The sequence below is a fragment of the Chiloscyllium punctatum genome, chromosome 17 (assembly GCF_047496795.1).
Source record: "Chiloscyllium punctatum isolate Juve2018m chromosome 17, sChiPun1.3, whole genome shotgun sequence".
Classification (NCBI taxonomy): domain Eukaryota; kingdom Metazoa; phylum Chordata; class Chondrichthyes; order Orectolobiformes; family Hemiscylliidae; genus Chiloscyllium; species Chiloscyllium punctatum.
In genome coordinates, this window is record NC_092755.1 from 49676814 (window position 1) to 49696631 (window position 19818).

At 49.1% G+C, this 19818-nt stretch overlaps 10 non-coding genes across 10 annotated transcripts; all 10 read left to right on the top strand.

Annotated features, from left to right (window-relative positions):
• Positions 1–1282: 1282 nt before the first annotated feature.
• Positions 1283–1402, top strand: trnal-caa (transfer RNA leucine (anticodon CAA)). Its single transcript has 2 exons — positions 1283–1320; positions 1357–1402. It is a non-coding gene; the product is annotated as a tRNA-Leu (tRNA).
• A 1819-nt stretch (positions 1403–3221) lies between these two features.
• Positions 3222–3341, top strand: trnal-caa (transfer RNA leucine (anticodon CAA)). Its single transcript has 2 exons — positions 3222–3259; positions 3296–3341. It is a non-coding gene; the product is annotated as a tRNA-Leu (tRNA).
• A 1817-nt stretch (positions 3342–5158) lies between these two features.
• trnal-caa (transfer RNA leucine (anticodon CAA)) lies at positions 5159–5278 on the top strand. Its single transcript has 2 exons — positions 5159–5196; positions 5233–5278. It is a non-coding gene; the product is annotated as a tRNA-Leu (tRNA).
• A 1817-nt stretch (positions 5279–7095) lies between these two features.
• trnal-caa (transfer RNA leucine (anticodon CAA)) lies at positions 7096–7215 on the top strand. Its single transcript has 2 exons — positions 7096–7133; positions 7170–7215. It is a non-coding gene; the product is annotated as a tRNA-Leu (tRNA).
• Positions 7216–9028: 1813 nt separating this feature from the next.
• On the top strand, positions 9029–9148 carry trnal-caa (transfer RNA leucine (anticodon CAA)). The gene is made up of 2 exons: positions 9029–9066; positions 9103–9148. It is a non-coding gene; the product is annotated as a tRNA-Leu (tRNA).
• Positions 9149–10965: 1817 nt separating this feature from the next.
• On the top strand, positions 10966–11085 carry trnal-caa (transfer RNA leucine (anticodon CAA)). The gene is made up of 2 exons: positions 10966–11003; positions 11040–11085. It is a non-coding gene; the product is annotated as a tRNA-Leu (tRNA).
• Positions 11086–12902: 1817 nt separating this feature from the next.
• On the top strand, positions 12903–13022 carry trnal-caa (transfer RNA leucine (anticodon CAA)). Its single transcript has 2 exons — positions 12903–12940; positions 12977–13022. It is a non-coding gene; the product is annotated as a tRNA-Leu (tRNA).
• Positions 13023–14835: 1813 nt separating this feature from the next.
• trnal-caa (transfer RNA leucine (anticodon CAA)) lies at positions 14836–14955 on the top strand. The gene is made up of 2 exons: positions 14836–14873; positions 14910–14955. It is a non-coding gene; the product is annotated as a tRNA-Leu (tRNA).
• Positions 14956–16772: 1817 nt separating this feature from the next.
• Positions 16773–16892, top strand: trnal-caa (transfer RNA leucine (anticodon CAA)). Its single transcript has 2 exons — positions 16773–16810; positions 16847–16892. It is a non-coding gene; the product is annotated as a tRNA-Leu (tRNA).
• Positions 16893–18709: 1817 nt separating this feature from the next.
• Positions 18710–18829, top strand: trnal-caa (transfer RNA leucine (anticodon CAA)). Its single transcript has 2 exons — positions 18710–18747; positions 18784–18829. It is a non-coding gene; the product is annotated as a tRNA-Leu (tRNA).
• The last annotated feature ends 989 nt before the right edge of the window (positions 18830–19818 follow it).

Consider the following 19818-nt stretch of genomic DNA (forward strand, 5'->3'; position numbering starts at 1 on the left):
ACCCAGTTTGGCTTCCCCCAGGGTCACTCAGCTCCTGACCTGATTGTGTTTGTGTGTGTGTGTGAGAAAGAGAGATTGTGTGTGTGTGTGTGTGTGAGAGATAAAGATTGTGTGTGTGCCTGTGAGTGTGTGTGTGTTTGTGTGTGTGTGTGAAGGAGAGAGCGTGTGTGTGTTAGCATGTGTTTGTGTGCGTGTGAGAGAGAGTGTGTGTGTGTGTGAGAGAGAGAGGTGTGTGTGTGTGAGATTGTGTGTGCCTGTGGGCGTGTGTGTGAGAGAGAGAGTGTGTGTTTGTGTGAAGGAGAGAGAGTGTGTATGTTAGCGTGTGTGTGTGTGAGAGAGAGTGCATGTGTGTGTGTGAGCGCAAGAGAGGCAGCGTGTACGTGTGTGTGTTTGTGTGTGTGAGAGTGAGAGAATGTGTGTGAGTATGTGTCTGAGAGTGTGTGTTTGTGTCTGTCTGTGTGTGTGTGAGTGAGAGTATGTATGTGTATATGTGTGTTTGAGAGAGAGAGGGTGTGAGTGTGTATATGAGTGTGTGGGCATGTGTGTGTGTGAGAAACAGAGAGGGAGAATTTGTAGGTGTGTTTGAGAGAGACAGAGTGTGTATGTGTGTGAGAGAGACAGAGTGTGCGTGTGTGTGTGTAAGAGAGAGTGTGCATGTGTCTTTGTGTGTGAGAGAGTGAAAGAATGTGTGTGTGTGAGAGAGAGTGTGTTTGAGAGAGAGAGAATGTGTGTGCGAGAGAGAGAGAATGTGTGTGTGTATGTGCGTGTATGTGTGTGTGTGAGTGAGAGTGGGTGCGTGTGAGAGAGAGAGAATTTGTATGTGTATGTCTGCAAGAGTGTGTTTGCGTGTGTCTGAGAGAGAGAGAGGAAGAATTTGTTGGTGTGTGTGAGAAAGAGTGTGTGTGTGAGATAGTGTGTGTGTGAGAGAGTGCGTGTGTCTGTGTGTGTGTAAGAGGGAGAAGTGTGTGTGTGTGAGTGAGAGTGTGTGTGTGAGAGAGACAGAGAAAGGGAGAATTTGTGTGTATGAGAGGGAGAGAGTGTGTTTGTGCGTGCATGTGAGAGAGAGAGTGTGTGTGTGAGAGACAGATAGAGAGTGTGTGTGCGTGTGCATGTGAGAGAGAGTGTGTGTGTGCGAGAGTGAGACTGTGTATGAGGGATTGTTGCTGAGTGTGAATGCAAGGGAGCTGCAGAAATGCGGAATTGCATTTTGTGTCTGCACAAGAGCAAGGTGACTAATTGTACAGAGTTAGAAAGACATCTGGAAAGGCATCTGCAGCAGCTTGTCAGGATGGCTGAGTGGTCTAAGGCGCCAGACTCAAGGAGTGTTAGTCCTTGCTCTGCATCTGGGCTTGTGAATTCTGGTCCCTTTCTAGGGGCGTGGGTTCAAATCCCACTCCTGACTTTCTTCCCTTTTCCCCAAACAAACCTTCCCACACCCACACACTGCCCCCACATTTCACAGCTTCTTGGAGAGGAGTCGCTCCCCCTTCACAAAGATGGAAGAGTCCAACCTGTCACTTTCAAAGATAAGGCTGAGGCTTTTACAACAATCTTCAGCCGCAAGTGCCCACCGGATGATCTTACTCAGTCTCCCCCTGTGCTCCCCACCATCACAGACACCATTCTTCCAACAATTCCATTCACTCCGTGTCAGATCAAGAGACACTGGACACTGCAAAGGCTCTGTGCTCTGGCACTGATCCTGAAGGCTGCTACTCCACAACATGCCCTTCCTCCAGCCAAGTTCTCCCAGGACAGTTACAACACTGGGATCGACCTGGCCATGTGGGAAATTATCCAGGTATGTCCTGGACATAAAAAGCAGGACAAATCCAACTCAGCCAATTCCTCTCCCATCCATCTGTTCCCAATCCTCGGTAAAGTGATGGAAGGGCTCACCAACAGGGCTATCAAGCAGCACCTGCTCAGTGACACCCAGGTTGGCTTCCCCCAGGGTCACTCAGCTCCTGACCTGATTGTGTTTGTGTGTGTGTGTGTGAGAGAGAGAGAGATTGTGTGTGTGTGTGTGTGTGTGAGAGATAAAGATTGTGTGTGTGCCTGTGAGTGTGTGTGTGTTTGTGTGTGTGTGTGAAGGAGAGAGCGTGTGTGTGTTAGCATGTGTTTGTGTGCGTGTGAGAGAGAGTGTGTGTGTGTGTGAGAGAGAGAGGTGTGTGTGTGTGAGATTGTGTGTGCCTGTGGGCGTGTGTGTGAGAGAGAGAGTGTGTGTTTGTGTGAAGGAGAGAGAGTGTGTATGTTAGCGTGTGTGTGTGTGAGAGAGAGTGCATGTGTGTGTGTGAGCGCAAGAGAGGCAGCGTGTACGTGTGTGTGTTTTTGTGTGTGAGAGTGAGAGAATGTGTGTGAGTATGTGTCTGAGAGTGTGTGTTTGTGTCTGTCTGTGTGTGTGTGAGAGAGAGTATGTATGTGTATATGTGTGTTTGAGAGAGAGAGGGTGTGAGTGTGTATATGAGTGTGTGGGCATGTGTGTGTGTGAGAAACAGAGAGGGAGAATTTGTAGGTGTGTTTGAGAGAGACAGAGTGTGTATGTGTGTGAGAGAGACAGAGTGTGCGTGTGTGTGTGTAAGAGAGAGTGTGCATGTGTCTTTGTGTGTGAGAGAGTGAAAGAATGTGTGTGTGTGAGAGAGAGTGTGTTTGAGAGAGAGAGAATGTGTGTGCGAGAGAGAGAGAATGTGTGTGTGTATGTGCGTGTATGTGTGTGTGTGAGTGAGAGTGGGTGCGTGTGAGAGAGAGAGAATTTGTATGTGTATGTCTGCAAGAGTGTGTTTGCGTGTGTCTGAGAGAGAGAGAGGAAGAATTTGTTGGTGTGTGTGAGAAAGAGTGTGTGTGTGAGATAGTGTGTGTGTGAGAGAGTGCGTGTGTCTGTGTGTGTGTAAGAGGGAGAAGTGTGTGTGTGTGAGTGAGAGTGTGTGTGTGAGAGAGACAGAGAAAGGGAGAATTTGTGTGTATGAGAGGGAGAGAGTGTGTTTGTGCGTGCATGTGAGAGAGAGAGTGTGTGTGTGAGAGACAGATAGAGAGTGTGTGTGCGTGTGCATGTGAGAGAGAGTGTGTGTGTGCGAGAGTGAGACTGTGTATGAGGGATTGTTGCTGAGTGTGAATGCAAGGGAGCTGCAGAAATGCGGAATTGCATTTTGTGTCTGCACAAGAGCAAGGTGACTAATTGTACAGAGTGAGAAAGACATCTGGAAAGGCATCTGCAGCAGCTTGTCAGGATGGCCGAGTGGTCTAAGGCGCCAGACTCAAGGAGTGTTAGTCCTTGCTCTGCATCTGGGCTTGTGAATTCTGGTCCCTTTCTAGGGGCGTGGGTTCAAATCCCGCTCCTGACATTCTTCCCTTTTCCCCAAACAAACCTTCCCACACCCACACACTGCCCCCACATTTCACAGCTTCTTGGAGAGGAGTGGCTCCCCCTTCACAAAGATGGAAGAGTCCAACCTGTCACTATCAAAGATAAGGCTGAGGCTTTTACAACAATCTTCAGCCGCAAGTGCCCACCGGATGATCTTACTCAGTCTCCCCCTGTGCTCCCCACCATCACAGACACCATTCTTCCAACAATTCCATTCACTCCGTGTCAGATCAAGAGACACTGGACACTGCAAAGGCTCTGTGCTCTGGCACTGCTCCTGAAGGCTGCTGCTCCACAACATGCCCTTCCTCCAGCCAAGTTCTACCAGGACAGTGACAACACTGGGATCGACCTGGCCATGTGGGAAATTATCCAGGTATGTCCTGGACATAAAAAGCAGGACAAATCCAACTCAGCCAATTCCTCTCCCATCCATCTGTTCCCAATCCTCGGTAAAGTGATGGAAGGGCTCACCAACAGTGCTATCAAGCAGCACCTGCTCAGTGACACCCAGGTTGGCTTCCCCCAGGGTCACTCAGCTCCTGACCTGATTGTGTTTGTGTGTGTGTGTGAGAGAGAGAGATTGTGTGTGTGTGTGTGTGTGAGAGATAAAGATTGTGTGTGTGCCTGTGAGTGTGTGTGTGTTTGTGTGTGTGTGTGAAGGAGAGAGCGTGTGTGTGTTAGCATGTGTTTGTGTGCGTGTGAGAGAGAGTGTGTGTGTGTGTGTGTGAGAGAGAGAGGTGTGTGTGTGTGAGATTGTGTGTGCCTGTGGGCGTGTGTGTGAGAGAGAGAGTGTGTGTTTGTGTGAAGGAGAGAGAGTGTGTATGTTAGCGTGTGTGTGTGTGAGAGAGAGTGCATGTGTGTGTGTGAGCGCAAGAGAGGCAGCGTGTACGTGTGTGTGTTTGTGTGTGTGAGAGTGAGAGAATGTGTGTGAGTATGTGTCTGAGAGTGTGTGTTTGTGTCTGTCTGTGTGTGTGTGAGTGAGAGTATGTATGTGTATATGTGTGTTTGAGAGAGAGAGGGTGTGAGTGTGTATATGAGTGTGTGGGCATGTGTGTGTGTGAGAAACAGAGAGGGAGAATTTGTAGGTGTGTTTGAGAGAGACAGAGTGTGTATGTGTGTGAGAGAGACAGAGTGTGCGTGTGTGTGTGTAAGAGAGAGTGTGCATGTGTCTTTGTGTGTGAGAGAGTGAAAGAATGTGTGTGTGTGAGAGAGAGTGTGTTTGAGAGAGAGAGAATGTGTGTGCGAGAGAGAGAGAATGTGTGTGTGTATGTGCGTGTATGTGTGTGTGTGAGTGAGAGTGGGTGCGTGTGAGAGAGAGAGAATTTGTATGTGTATGTCTGCAAGAGTGTGTTTGCGTGTGTCTGAGAGAGAGAGAGGAAGAATTTGTTGGTGTGTGTGAGAAAGAGTGTGTGTGTGAGATAGTGTGTGTGTGAGAGAGTGCGTGTGTCTGTGTGTGTGTAAGAGGGAGAAGTGTGTGTGTGTGAGTGAGAGTGTGTGTGTGAGAGAGACAGAGAAAGGGAGAATTTGTGTGTATGAGAGGGAGAGAGTGTGTTTGTGCGTGCATGTGAGAGAGAGAGTGTGTGTGTGAGAGACAGATAGAGAGTGTGTGTGCGTGTGCATGTGAGAGAGAGTGTGTGTGTGCGAGAGTGAGACTGTGTATGAGGGATTGTTGCTGAGTGTGAATGCAAGGGAGCTGCAGAAATGCGGAATTGCATTTTGTGTCTGCACAAGAGCAAGGTGACTAATTGTACAGAGTGAGAAAGACATCTGGAAAGGCATCTGCAGCAGCTTGTCAGGATGGCCGAGTGGTCTAAGGCGCCAGACTCAAGGAGTGTTAGTCCTTGCTCTGCATCTGGGCTTGTGAATTCTGGTCCCTTTCTAGGGGCGTGGGTTCAAATCCCACTCCTGACATTCTTCCCTTTTCCCCAAACAAACCTTCCCACACCCACACACTGCCCCCACATTTCACAGCTTCTTGGAGAGGAGTCGCTCCCCCTTCACAAAGATGGAAGAGTCCAACCTGTCACTTTCAAAGATAAGGCTGAGGCTTTTACAACAATCTTCAGCCGCAAGTGCCCACCGGATGATCTTACTCAGTCTCCCCCTGTGCTCCCCACCATCACAGACACCATTCTTCCAACAATTCCATTCACTCCGTGTCAGATCAAGAGACACTGGACACTGCAAAGGCTCTGTGCTCTGGCACTGATCCTGAAGGCTGCTACTCCACAACATGCCCTTCCTCCAGCCAAGTTCTCCCAGGACAGTTACAACACTGGGATCGACCTGGCCATGTGGGAAATTATCCAGGTATGTCCTGGACATAAAAAGCAGGACAAATCCAACTCAGCCAATTCCTCTCCCATCCATCTGTTCCCAATCCTCGGTAAAGTGATGGAAGGGCTCACCAACAGGGCTATCAAGCAGCACCTGCTCAGTGACACCCAGGTTGGCTTCCCCCAGGGTCACTCAGCTCCTGACCTGATTGTGTTTGTGTGTGTGTGTGTGAGAGAGAGAGAGATTGTGTGTGTGTGTGTGTGTGAGAGATAAAGATTGTGTGTGTGCCTGTGAGTGTGTGTGTGTTTGTGTGTGTGTGTGAAGGAGAGAGCGTGTGTGTGTTAGCATGTGTTTGTGTGCGTGTGAGAGAGAGTGTGTGTGTGTGTGAGAGAGAGAGGTGTGTGTGTGTGAGATTGTGTGTGCCTGTGGGCGTGTGTGTGAGAGAGAGAGTGTGTGTTTGTGTGAAGGAGAGAGAGTGTGTATGTTAGCGTGTGTGTGTGTGAGAGAGAGTGCATGTGTGTGTGTGAGTGCAAGAGAGGCAGCGTGTACGTGTGTGTGTTTTTGTGTGTGAGAGTGAGAGAATGTGTGTGAGTATGTGTCTGAGAGTGTGTGTTTGTGTCTGTCTGTGTGTGTGTGAGAGAGAGTATGTATGTGTATATGTGTGTTTGAGAGAGAGAGGGTGTGAGTGTGTATATGAGTGTGTGGGCATGTGTGTGTGTGAGAAACAGAGAGGGAGAATTTGTAGGTGTGTTTGAGAGAGACAGAGTGTGTATGTGTGTGAGAGAGACAGAGTGTGCGTGTGTGTGTGTAAGAGAGAGTGTGCATGTGTCTTTGTGTGTGAGAGAGTGAAAGAATGTGTGTGTGTGAGAGAGAGTGTGTTTGAGAGAGAGAGAATGTGTGTGCGAGAGAGAGAGAATGTGTGTGTGTATGTGCGTGTATGTGTGTGTGTGAGTGAGAGTGGGTGCGTGTGAGAGAGAGAGAATTTGTATGTGTATGTCTGCAAGAGTGTGTTTGCGTGTGTCTGAGAGAGAGAGAGGAAGAATTTGTTGGTGTGTGTGAGAAAGAGTGTGTGTGTGAGATAGTGTGTGTGTGAGAGAGTGCGTGTGTCTGTGTGTGTGTAAGAGGGAGAAGTGTGTGTGTGTGAGTGAGAGTGTGTGTGTGAGAGAGACAGAGAAAGGGAGAATTTGTGTGTATGAGAGGGAGAGAGTGTGTTTGTGCGTGCATGTGAGAGAGAGAGTGTGTGTGTGAGAGACAGATAGAGAGTGTGTGTGCGTGTGCATGTGAGAGAGAGTGTGTGTGTGCGAGAGTGAGACTGTGTATGAGGGATTGTTGCTGAGTGTGAATGCAAGGGAGCTGCAGAAATGCGGAATTGCATTTTGTGTCTGCACAAGAGCAAGGTGACTAATTGTACAGAGTGAGAAAGACATCTGGAAAGGCATCTGCAGCAGCTTGTCAGGATGGCCGAGTGGTCTAAGGCGCCAGACTCAAGGAGTGTTAGTCCTTGCTCTGCATCTGGGCTTGTGAATTCTGGTCCCTTTCTAGGGGCGTGGGTTCAAATCCCACTCCTGACATTCTTCCCTTTTCCCCAAACAAACCTTCCCACACCCACACACTGCCCCCACATTTCACAGCTTCTTGGAGAGGAGTCGCTCCCCCTTCACAAAGATGGAAGAGTCCAACCTGTCACTATCAAAGATAAGGCTGAGGCTTTTACAACAATCTTCAGCCGCAAGTGCCCACCGGATGATCTTACTCAGTCTCCCCCTGTGCTCCCCACCATCACAGACACCATTCTTCCAACAATTCCATTCACTCCGTGTCAGATCAAGAGACACTGGACACTGCAAAGGCTCTGTGCTCTGGCACTGATCCTGAAGGCTGCTGCTCCACAACATGCCCTTCCTCCAGCCAAGTTCTACCAGGACAGTGACAACACTGGGATCGACCTGGCCATGTGGGAAATTATCCAGGTATGTCCTGGACATAAAAAGCAGGACAAATCCAACTCAGCCAATTCCTCTCCCATCCATCTGTTCCCAATCCTCGGTAAAGTGATGGAAGGGCTCACCAACAGTGCTATCAAGCAGCACCTGCTCAGTGACACCCAGTTTGGCTTCCCCCAGGGTCACTCAGCTCCTGACCTGATTGTGTTTGTGTGTGTGTGTGAGAGAGAGAGATTGTGTGTGTGTGTGTGTGTGAGAGATAAAGATTGTGTGTGTGCCTGTGAGTGTGTGTGTGTTTGTGTGTGTGTGTGAAGGAGAGAGCGTGTGTGTGTTAGCATGTGTTTGTGTGCGTGTGAGAGAGAGTGTGTGTGTGTGTGAGAGAGAGAGGTGTGTGTGTGTGAGATTGTGTGTGCCTGTGGGCGTGTGTGTGAGAGAGAGAGTGTGTGTTTGTGTGAAGGAGAGAGAGTGTGTATGTTAGCGTGTGTGTGTGTGAGAGAGAGTGCATGTGTGTGTGTGAGCGCAAGAGAGGCAGCGTGTACGTGTGTGTGTTTGTGTGTGTGAGAGTGAGAGAATGTGTGTGAGTATGTGTCTGAGAGTGTGTGTTTGTGTCTGTCTGTGTGTGTGTGAGAGAGAGTATGTATGTGTATATGTGTGTTTGAGAGAGAGAGGGTGTGAGTGTGTATATGAGTGTGTGGGCATGTGTGTGTGTGAGAAACAGAGAGGGAGAATTTGTAGGTGTGTTTGAGAGAGACAGAGTGTGTATGTGTGTGAGAGAGACAGAGTGTGCGTGTGTGTGTGTAAGAGAGAGTGTGCATGTGTCTTTGTGTGTGAGAGAGTGAAAGAATGTGTGTGTGTGAGAGAGAGTGTGTTTGAGAGAGAGAGAATGTGTGTGCGAGAGAGAGAGAATGTGTGTGTGTATGTGCGTGTATGTGTGTGTGTGAGTGAGAGTGGGTGCGTGTGAGAGAGAGAGAATTTGTATGTGTATGTCTGCAAGAGTGTGTTTGCGTGTGTCTGAGAGAGAGAGAGGAAGAATTTGTTGGTGTGTGTGAGAAAGAGTGTGTGTGTGAGATAGTGTGTGTGTGAGAGAGTGCGTGTGTCTGTGTGTGTGTAAGAGGGAGAAGTGTGTGTGTGTGAGTGAGAGTGTGTGTGTGAGAGAGACAGAGAAAGGGAGAATTTGTGTGTATGAGAGGGAGAGAGTGTGTTTGTGCGTGCATGTGAGAGAGAGAGTGTGTGTGTGAGAGACAGATAGAGAGTGTGTGTGCGTGTGCATGTGAGAGAGAGTGTGTGTGTGCGAGAGTGAGACTGTGTATGAGGGATTGTTGCTGAGTGTGAATGCAAGGGAGCTGCAGAAATGCGGAATTGCATTTTGTGTCTGCACAAGAGCAAGGTGACTAATTGTACAGAGTGAGAAAGACATCTGGAAAGGCATCTGCAGCAGCTTGTCAGGATGGCCGAGTGGTCTAAGGCGCCAGACTCAAGGAGTGTTAGTCCTTGCTCTGCATCTGGGCTTGTGAATTCTGGACCCTTTCTAGGGGCGTGGGTTCAAATCCCACTCCTGACATTCTTCCCTTTTCCCCAAACAAACCTTCCCACACCCACACACTGCCCCCACATTTCACAGCTTCTTGGAGAGGAGTCGCTCCCCCTTCACAAAGATGGAAGAGTCCAACCTGTCACTTTCAAAGATAAGGCTGAGGCTTTTACAACAATCTTCAGCCGCAAGTGCCCACCGGATGATCTTACTCAGTCTCCCCCTGTGCTCCCCACCATCACAGACACCATTCTTCCAACAATTCCATTCACTCCGTGTCAGATCAAGAGACACTGGACACTGCAAAGGCTCTGTGCTCTGGCACTGATCCTGAAGGCTGCTACTCCACAACATGCCCTTCCTCCAGCCAAGTTCTCCCAGGACAGTTACAACACTGGGATCGACCTGGCCATGTGGGAAATTATCCAGGTATGTCCTGGACATAAAAAGCAGGACAAATCCAACTCAGCCAATTCCTCTCCCATCCATCTGTTCCCAATCCTCGGTAAAGTGATGGAAGGGCTCACCAACAGGGCTATCAAGCAGCACCTGCTCAGTGACACCCAGGTTGGCTTCCCCCAGGGTCACTCAGCTCCTGACCTGATTGTGTTTGTGTGTGTGTGTGTGAGAGAGAGAGAGATTGTGTGTGTGTGTGTGTGTGAGAGATAAAGATTGTGTGTGTGCCTGTGAGTGTGTGTGTGTTTGTGTGTGTGTGTGAAGGAGAGAGCGTGTGTGTGTTAGCATGTGTTTGTGTGCGTGTGAGAGAGAGTGTGTGTGTGTGTGAGAGAGAGAGGTGTGTGTGTGTGAGATTGTGTGTGCCTGTGGGCGTGTGTGTGAGAGAGAGAGTGTGTGTTTGTGTGAAGGAGAGAGAGTGTGTATGTTAGCGTGTGTGTGTGTGAGAGAGAGTGCATGTGTGTGTGTGAGCGCAAGAGAGGCAGCGTGTACGTGTGTGTGTTTTTGTGTGTGAGAGTGAGAGAATGTGTGTGAGTATGTGTCTGAGAGTGTGTGTTTGTGTCTGTCTGTGTGTGTGTGAGAGAGAGTATGTATGTGTATATGTGTGTTTGAGAGAGAGAGGGTGTGAGTGTGTATATGAGTGTGTGGGCATGTGTGTGTGTGAGAAACAGAGAGGGAGAATTTGTAGGTGTGTTTGAGAGAGACAGAGTGTGTATGTGTGTGAGAGAGACAGAGTGTGCGTGTGTGTGTGTAAGAGAGAGTGTGCATGTGTGTTTGTGTGTGAGAGAGTGAAAGAATGTGTGTGTGTGAGAGAGAGTGTGTTTGAGAGAGAGAGAATGTGTGTGCGAGAGAGAGAGAATGTGTGTGTGTATGTGCGTGTATGTGTGTGTGTGAGTGAGAGTGGGTGCGTGTGAGAGAGAGAGAATTTGTATGTGTATGTCTGCAAGAGTGTGTTTGCGTGTGTCTGAGAGAGAGAGAGGAAGAATTTGTTGGTGTGTGTGAGAAAGAGTGTGTGTGTGAGATAGTGTGTGTGTGAGAGAGTGCGTGTGTCTGTGTGTGTGTAAGAGGGAGAAGTGTGTGTGTGTGAGTGAGAGTGTGTGTGTGAGAGAGACAGAGAAAGGGAGAATTTGTGTGTATGAGAGGGAGAGAGTGTGTTTGTGCGTGCATGTGAGAGAGAGAGTGTGTGTGTGAGAGACAGATAGAGAGTGTGTGTGCGTGTGCATGTGAGAGAGAGTGTGTGTGTGCGAGAGTGAGACTGTGTATGAGGGATTGTTGCTGAGTGTGAATGCAAGGGAGCTGCAGAAATGCGGAATTGCATTTTGTGTCTGCACAAGAGCAAGGTGACTAATTGTACAGAGTGAGAAAGACATCTGGAAAGGCATCTGCAGCAGCTTGTCAGGATGGCCGAGTGGTCTAAGGCGCCAGACTCAAGGAGTGTTAGTCCTTGCTCTGCATCTGGGCTTGTGAATTCTGGTCCCTTTCTAGGGGCGTGGGTTCAAATCCCACTCCTGACATTCTTCCCTTTTCCCCAAACAAACCTTCCCACACCCACACACTGCCCCCACATTTCACAGCTTCTTGGAGAGGAGTCGCTCCCCCTTCACAAAGATGGAAGAGTCCAACCTGTCACTTTCAAAGATAAGGCTGAGGCTTTTACAACAATCTTCAGCCGCAAGTGCCCACCGGATGATCTTACTCAGTCTCCCCCTGTGCTCCCCACAATCACAGACACCATTCTTCCAACAATTCCATTCACTCCGTGTCAGATCAAGAGACACTGGACACTGCAAAGGCTCTGTGCTCTGGCACTGATCCTGAAGGCTGCTACTCCACAACATGCCCTTCCTCCAGCCAAGTTCTCCCAGGACAGTTACAACACTGGGATCGACCTGGCCATGTGGGAAATTATCCAGGTATGTCCTGGACATAAAAAGCAGGACAAATCCAACTCAGCCAATTCCTCTCCCATCCATCTGTTCCCAATCCTCGGTAAAGTGATGGAAGGGCTCACCAACAGGGCTATCAAGCAGCACCTGCTCAGTGACACCCAGGTTGGCTTCCCCCAGGGTCACTCAGCTCCTGACCTGATTGTGTTTGTGTGTGTGTGTGTGAGAGAGAGAGAGATTGTGTGTGTGTGTGTGTGTGAGAGATAAAGATTGTGTGTGTGCCTGTGAGTGTGTGTGTGTTTGTGTGTGTGTGTGAAGGAGAGAGCGTGTGTGTGTTAGCATGTGTTTGTGTGCGTGTGAGAGAGAGTGTGTGTGTGTGTGAGAGAGAGAGGTGTGTGTGTGTGAGATTGTGTGTGCCTGTGGGCGTGTGTGTGAGAGAGAGAGTGTGTGTTTGTGTGAAGGAGAGAGAGTGTGTATGTTAGCGTGTGTGTGTGTGAGAGAGAGTGCATGTGTGTGTGTGAGTGCAAGAGAGGCAGCGTGTACGTGTGTGTGTTTTTGTGTGTGAGAGTGAGAGAATGTGTGTGAGTATGTGTCTGAGAGTGTGTGTTTGTGTCTGTCTGTGTGTGTGTGAGAGAGAGTATGTATGTGTATATGTGTGTTTGAGAGAGAGAGGGTGTGAGTGTGTATATGAGTGTGTGGGCATGTGTGTGTGTGAGAAACAGAGAGGGAGAATTTGTAGGTGTGTTTGAGAGAGACAGAGTGTGTATGTGTGTGAGAGAGACAGAGTGTGCGTGTGTGTGTGTAAGAGAGAGTGTGCATGTGTCTTTGTGTGTGAGAGAGTGAAAGAATGTGTGTGTGTGAGAGAGAGTGTGTTTGAGAGAGAGAGAATGTGTGTGCGAGAGAGAGAGAATGTGTGTGTGTATGTGCGTGTATGTGTGTGTGTGAGTGAGAGTGGGTGCGTGTGAGAGAGAGAGAATTTGTATGTGTATGTCTGCAAGAGTGTGTTTGCGTGTGTCTGAGAGAGAGAGAGGAAGAATTTGTTGGTGTGTGTGAGAAAGAGTGTGTGTGTGAGATAGTGTGTGTGTGAGAGAGTGCGTGTGTCTGTGTGTGTGTAAGAGGGAGAAGTGTGTGTGTGTGAGTGAGAGTGTGTGTGTGAGAGAGACAGAGAAAGGGAGAATTTGTGTGTATGAGAGGGAGAGAGTGTGTTTGTGCGTGCATGTGAGAGAGAGAGTGTGTGTGTGAGAGACAGATAGAGAGTGTGTGTGCGTGTGCATGTGAGAGAGAGTGTGTGTGTGCGAGAGTGAGACTGTGTATGAGGGATTGTTGCTGAGTGTGAATGCAAGGGAGCTGCAGAAATGCGGAATTGCATTTTGTGTCTGCACAAGAGCAAGGTGACTAATTGTACAGAGTGAGAAAGACATCTGGAAAGGCATCTGCAGCAGCTTGTCAGGATGGCCGAGTGGTCTAAGGCGCCAGACTCAAGGAGTGTTAGTCCTTGCTCTGCATCTGGGCTTGTGAATTCTGGTCCCTTTCTAGGGGCGTGGGTTCAAATCCCACTCCTGACATTCTTCCCTTTTCCCCAAACAAACCTTCCCACACCCACACACTGCCCCCACATTTCACAGCTTCTTGGAGAGGAGTCGCTCCCCCTTCACAAAGATGGAAGAGTCCAACCTGTCACTATCAAAGATAAGGCTGAGGCTTTTACAACAATCTTCAGCCGCAAGTGCCCACCGGATGATCTTACTCAGTCTCCCCCTGTGCTCCCCACCATCACAGACACCATTCTTCCAACAATTCCATTCACTCCGTGTCAGATCAAGAGACACTGGACACTGCAAAGGCTCTGTGCTCTGGCACTGATCCTGAAGGCTGCTGCTCCACAACATGCCCTTCCTCCAGCCAAGTTCTACCAGGACAGTGACAACACTGGGATCGACCTGGCCATGTGGGAAATTATCCAGGTATGTCCTGGACATAAAAAGCAGGACAAATCCAACTCAGCCAATTCCTCTCCCATCCATCTGTTCCCAATCCTCGGTAAAGTGATGGAAGGGCTCACCAACAGTGCTATCAAGCAGCACCTGCTCAGTGACACCCAGTTTGGCTTCCCCCAGGGTCACTCAGCTCCTGACCTGATTGTGTTTGTGTGTGTGTGTGAGAGAGAGAGATTGTGTGTGTGTGTGTGTGTGAGAGATAAAGATTGTGTGTGTGCCTGTGAGTGTGTGTGTGTTTGTGTGTGTGTGTGAAGGAGAGAGCGTGTGTGTGTTAGCATGTGTTTGTGTGCGTGTGAGAGAGAGTGTGTGTGTGTGTGAGAGAGAGAGGTGTGTGTGTGTGAGATTGTGTGTGCCTGTGGGCGTGTGTGTGAGAGAGAGAGTGTGTGTTTGTGTGAAGGAGAGAGAGTGTGTATGTTAGCGTGTGTGTGTGTGAGAGAGAGTGCATGTGTGTGTGTGAGCGCAAGAGAGGCAGCGTGTACGTGTGTGTGTTTGTGTGTGTGAGAGTGAGAGAATGTGTGTGAGTATGTGTCTGAGAGTGTGTGTTTGTGTCTGTCTGTGTGTGTGTGAGAGAGAGTATGTATGTGTATATGTGTGTTTGAGAGAGAGAGGGTGTGAGTGTGTATATGAGTGTGTGGGCATGTGTGTGTGTGAGAAACAGAGAGGGAGAATTTGTAGGTGTGTTTGAGAGAGACAGAGTGTGTATGTGTGTGAGAGAGACAGAGTGTGCGTGTGTGTGTGTAAGAGAGAGTGTGCATGTGTCTTTGTGTGTGAGAGAGTGAAAGAATGTGTGTGTGTGAGAGAGAGTGTGTTTGAGAGAGAGAGAATGTGTGTGCGAGAGAGAGAGAATGTGTGTGTGTATGTGCGTGTATGTGTGTGTGTGAGTGAGAGTGGGTGCGTGTGAGAGAGAGAGAATTTGTATGTGTATGTCTGCAAGAGTGTGTTTGCGTGTGTCTGAGAGAGAGAGAGGAAGAATTTGTTGGTGTGTGTGAGAAAGAGTGTGTGTGTGAGATAGTGTGTGTGTGAGAGAGTGCGTGTGTCTGTGTGTGTGTAAGAGGGAGAAGTGTGTGTGTGTGAGTGAGAGTGTGTGTGTGAGAGAGACAGAGAAAGGGAGAATTTGTGTGTATGAGAGGGAGAGAGTGTGTTTGTGCGTGCATGTGAGAGAGAGAGTGTGTGTGTGAGAGACAGATAGAGAGTGTGTGTGCGTGTGCATGTGAGAGAGAGTGTGTGTGTGCGAGAGTGAGACTGTGTATGAGGGATTGTTGCTGAGTGTGAATGCAAGGGAGCTGCAGAAATGCGGAATTGCATTTTGTGTCTGCACAAGAGCAAGGTGACTAATTGTACAGAGTGAGAAAGACATCTGGAAAGGCATCTGCAGCAGCTTGTCAGGATGGCCGAGTGGTCTAAGGCGCCAGACTCAAGGAGTGTTAGTCCTTGCTCTGCATCTGGGCTTGTGAATTCTGGACCCTTTCTAGGGGCGTGGGTTCAAATCCCACTCCTGACATTCTTCCCTTTTCCCCAAACAAACCTTCCCACACCCACACACTGCCCCCACATTTCACAGCTTCTTGGAGAGGAGTCGCTCCCCCTTCACAAAGATGGAAGAGTCCAACCTGTCACTTTCAAAGATAAGGCTGAGGCTTTTACAACAATCTTCAGCCGCAAGTGCCCACCGGATGATCTTACTCAGTCTCCCCCTGTGCTCCCCACCATCACAGACACCATTCTTCCAACAATTCCATTCACTCCGTGTCAGATCAAGAGACACTGGACACTGCAAAGGCTCTGTGCTCTGGCACTGATCCTGAAGGCTGCTACTCCACAACATGCCCTTCCTCCAGCCAAGTTCTCCCAGGACAGTTACAACACTGGGATCGACCTGGCCATGTGGGAAATTATCCAGGTATGTCCTGGACATAAAAAGCAGGACAAATCCAACTCAGCCAATTCCTCTCCCATCCATCTGTTCCCAATCCTCGGTAAAGTGATGGAAGGGCTCACCAACAGGGCTATCAAGCAGCACCTGCTCAGTGACACCCAGGTTGGCTTCCCCCAGGGTCACTCAGCTCCTGACCTGATTGTGTTTGTGTGTGTGTGTGTGAGAGAGAGAGAGATTGTGTGTGTGTGTGTGTGTGAGAGATAAAGATTGTGTGTGTGCCTGTGAGTGTGTGTGTGTTTGTGTGTGTGTGTGAAGGAGAGAGCGTGTGTGTGTTAGCATGTGTTTGTGTGCGTGTGAGAGAGAGTGTGTGTGTGTGTGAGAGAGAGAGGTGTGTGTGTGTGAGATTGTGTGTGCCTGTGGGCGTGTGTGTGAGAGAGAGAGTGTGTGTTTGTGTGAAGGAGAGAGAGTGTGTATGTTAGCGTGTGTGTGTGTGAGAGAGAGTGCATGTGTGTGTGTGAGCGCAAGAGAGGCAGCGTGTACGTGTGTGTGTTTTTGTGTGTGAGAGTGAGAGAATGTGTGTGAGTATGTGTCTGAGAGTGTGTGTTTGTGTCTGTCTGTGTGTGTGTGAGAGAGAGTATGTATGTGTATATGTGTGTTTGAGAGAGAGAGGGTGTGAGTGTGTATATGAGTGTGTGGGCATGTGTGTGTGTGAGAAACAGAGAGGGAGAATTTGTAGGTGTGTTTGAGAGAGACAGAGTGTGTATGTGTGTGAGAGAGACAGAGTGTGCGTGTGTGTGTGTAAGAGAGAGTGTGCATGTGTGTTTGTGTGTGAGAGAGTGAAAGAATGTGTGTGTGTGAGAGAGAGTGTGTTTGAGAGAGAGAGAATGTGTGTGCGAGAGAGAGAGAATGTGTGTGTGTATGTGCGTGTATGTGTGTGTGTGAGTGAGAGTGGGTGCGTGTGAGAGAGAGAGAATTTGTATGTGTATGTCTGCAAGAGTGTGTTTGCGTGTGTCTGAGAGAGAGAGAGGAAGAATTTGTTGGTGTGTGTGAGAAAGAGTGTGTGTGTGAGATAGTGTGTGTGTGAGAGAGTGCGTGTGTCTGTGTGTGTGTAAGAGGGAGAAGTGTGTGTGTGTGAGTGAGAGTGTGTGTGTGAGAGAGACAGAGAAAGGGAGAATTTGTGTGTATGAGAGGGAGAGAGTGTGTTTGTGCGTGCATGTGAGAGAGAGAGTGTGTGTGTGAGAGACAGATAGAGAGTGTGTGTGCGTGTGCATGTGAGAGAGAGTGTGTGTGTGCGAGAGTGAGACTGTGTATGAGGGATTGTTGCTGAGTGTGAATGCAAGGGAGCTGCAGAAATGCGGAATTGCATTTTGTGTCTGCACAAGAGCAAGGTGACTAATTGTACAGAGTGAGAAAGACATCTGGAAAGGCATCTGCAGCAGCTTGTCAGGATGGCCGAGTGGTCTAAGGCGCCAGACTCAAGGAGTGTTAGTCCTTGCTCTGCATCTGGGCTTGTGAATTCTGGTCCCTTTCTAGGGGCGTGGGTTCAAATCCCACTCCTGACATTCTTCCCTTTTCCCCAAACAAACCTTCCCACACCCACACACTGCCCCCACATTTCACAGCTTCTTGGAGAGGAGTCGCTCCCCCTTCACAAAGATGGAAGAGTCCAACCTGTCACTTTCAAAGATAAGGCTGAGGCTTTTACAACAATCTTCAGCCGCAAGTGCCCACCGGATGATCTTACTCAGTCTCCCCCTGTGCTCCCCACCATCACAGACACCATTCTTCCAACAATTCCATTCACTCCGTGTCAGATCAAGAGACACTGGACACTGCAAAGGCTCTGTGCTCTGGCACTGATCCTGAAGGCTGCTACTCCACAACATGCCCTTCCTCCAGCCAAGTTCTCCCAGGACAGTTACAACACTGGGATCGACCTGGCCATGTGGGAAATTATCCAGGTATGTCCTGGACATAAAAAGCAGGACAAATCCAACTCAGCCAATTCCTCTCCCATCCATCTGTTCCCAATCCTCGGTAAAGTGATGGAAGGGCTCACCAACAGGGCTATCAAGCAGCACCTGCTCAGTGACATCCAGGTTGGCTTCCCCCAGGGTCACTCAGCTCCTGACCTGATTGTGTTTGTGTGTGTGTGTGTGAGAGAGAGAGAGATTGTGTGTGTGTGTGTGTGTGAGAGATAAAGATTGTGTGTGTGCCTGTGAGTGTGTGTGTGTTTGTGTGTGTGTGTGAAGGAGAGAGCGTGTGTGTGTTAGCATGTGTTTGTGTGCGTGTGAGAGAGAGTGTGTGTGTGTGTGAGAGAGAGAGGTGTGTGTGTGTGAGATTGTGTGTGCCTGTGGGCGTGTGTGTGAGAGAGAGAGTGTGTGTTTGTGTGAAGGAGAGAGAGTGTGTATGTTAGCGTGTGTGTGTGTGAGAGAGAGTGCATGTGTGTGTGTGAGCGCAAGAGAGGCAGCGTGTACGTGTGTGTGTTTTTGTGTGTGAGAGTGAGAGAATGTGTGTGAGTATGTGTCTGACAGTGTGTGTTTGTGTCTGTCTGTGTGTGTGTGAGAGAGAGTATGTATGTGTATATGTGTGTTTGAGAGAGAGAGGGTGTGAGTGTGTATATGAGTGTGTGGGCATGTGTGTGTGTGAGAAACAGAGAGGGAGAATTTGTAGGTGTGTTTGAGAGAGACAGAGTGTGTATGTGTGTGAGAGAGACAGAGTGTGCGTGTGTGTGTGTAAGAGAGAGTGTGCATGTGTCTTTGTGTGTGAGAGAGTGAAAGAATGTGTGTGTGTGAGAGAGAGTGTGTTTGAGAGAGAGAGAATGTGTGTGCGAGAGAGAGAGAATGTGTGTGTGTATGTGCGTGTATGTGTGTGTGTGAGTGAGAGTGGGTGCGTGTGAGAGAGAGAGAATTTGTATGTGTATGTCTGCAAGAGTGTGTTTGCGTGTGTCTGAGAGAGAGAGAGGAAGAATTTGTTGGTGTGTGTGAGAAAGAGTGTGTGTGTGAGATAGTGTGTGTGTGAGAGAGTGCGTGTGTCTGTGTGTGTGTAAGAGGGAGAAGTGTGTGTGTGTGAGTGAGAGTGTGTGTGTGAGAGAGACAGAGAAAGGGAGAATTTGTGTGTATGAGAGGGAGAGAGTGTGTTTGTGCGTGCATGTGAGAGAGAGAGTGTGTGTGTGAGAGACAGATAGAGAGTGTGTGTGCGTGTGCATGTGAGAGAGAGTGTGTGTGTGCGAGAGTGAGACTGTGTATGAGGGATTGTTGCTGAGTGTGAATGCAAGGGAGCTGCAGAAATGCGGAATTGCATTTTGTGTCTGCACAAGAGCAAGGTGACTAATTGTACAGAGTGAGAAAGACATCTGGAAAGGCATCTGCAGCAGCTTGTCAGGATGGCCGAGTGGTCTAAGGCGCCAGACTCAAGGAGTGTTAGTCCTTGCTCTGCATCTGGGCTTGTGAATTCTGGTCCCTTTCTAGGGGCGTGGGTTCAAATCCCACTCCTGACATTCTTCCCTTTTCCCCAAACAAACCTTCCCACACCCACACACTGCCCCCACATTTCACAGCTTCTTGGAGAGGAGTCGCTCCCCCTTCACAAAGATGGAAGAGTCCAACCTGTCACTATCAAAGATAAGGCTGAGGCTTTTACAACAATCTTCAGCCGCAAGTGCCCACCGGATGATCTTACTCAGTCTCCCCCTGTGCTCCCCACCATCACAGACACCATTCTTCCAACAATTCCATTCACTCCGTGTCAGATCAAGAGACACTGGACACTGCAAAGGCTCTGTGCTCTGGCACTGCTCCTGAAGGCTGCTGCTCCACAACATGCCCTTCCTCCAGCCAATTCTCCCAGGACAGTTACAACACTGGGATCGACCTGGCCATGTGGGAAATTATCCAGGTATGTCCTGGACATAAAAAGCAGGACAAATCCAACTCAGCCAATTCCTCTCCCATCCATCTGTTCCCAATCCTCGGTAAAGTGATGGAAGGGCTCACCAACAGGGCTATCAAGCAGCACCTGCTCAGTGACACCCAGGTTGGCTTCCCCCAGGGTCACTCAGCTCCTGACCTGATTGTGTTTGTGTGTGTGTGTGTGAGAGAGAGAGAGATTGTGTGTGTGTGTGTGTGTGTGAGAGATAAAGATTGTGTGTGTGCCTGTGAGTGTGTGTGTGTTTGTGTGTGTGTGTGAAGGAGAGAGCGTGTGTGTGTTAGCATGTGTTTGTGTGCGTGTGAGAGAGAGTGTGTGTGTGTGTGAGAGAGAGAGGTGTGTGTGTGTGAGATTGTGTGTGTCTGTGGGCGTGTGTGTGAGAGAGAGAGTGTGTGTTTGTGTGAAGGAGAGAGAGTGTGTATGTTAGCGTGTGTGTGTGTGAGAGAGAGTGCATGTGTGTGTGTGAGCGCAAGAGAGGCAGCGTGTACGTGTGTGTGTTTTTGTGTGTGAGAGTGAGAGAATGTGTGTGAGTATGTGTCTGAGAGTGTGTGTTTGTGTCTG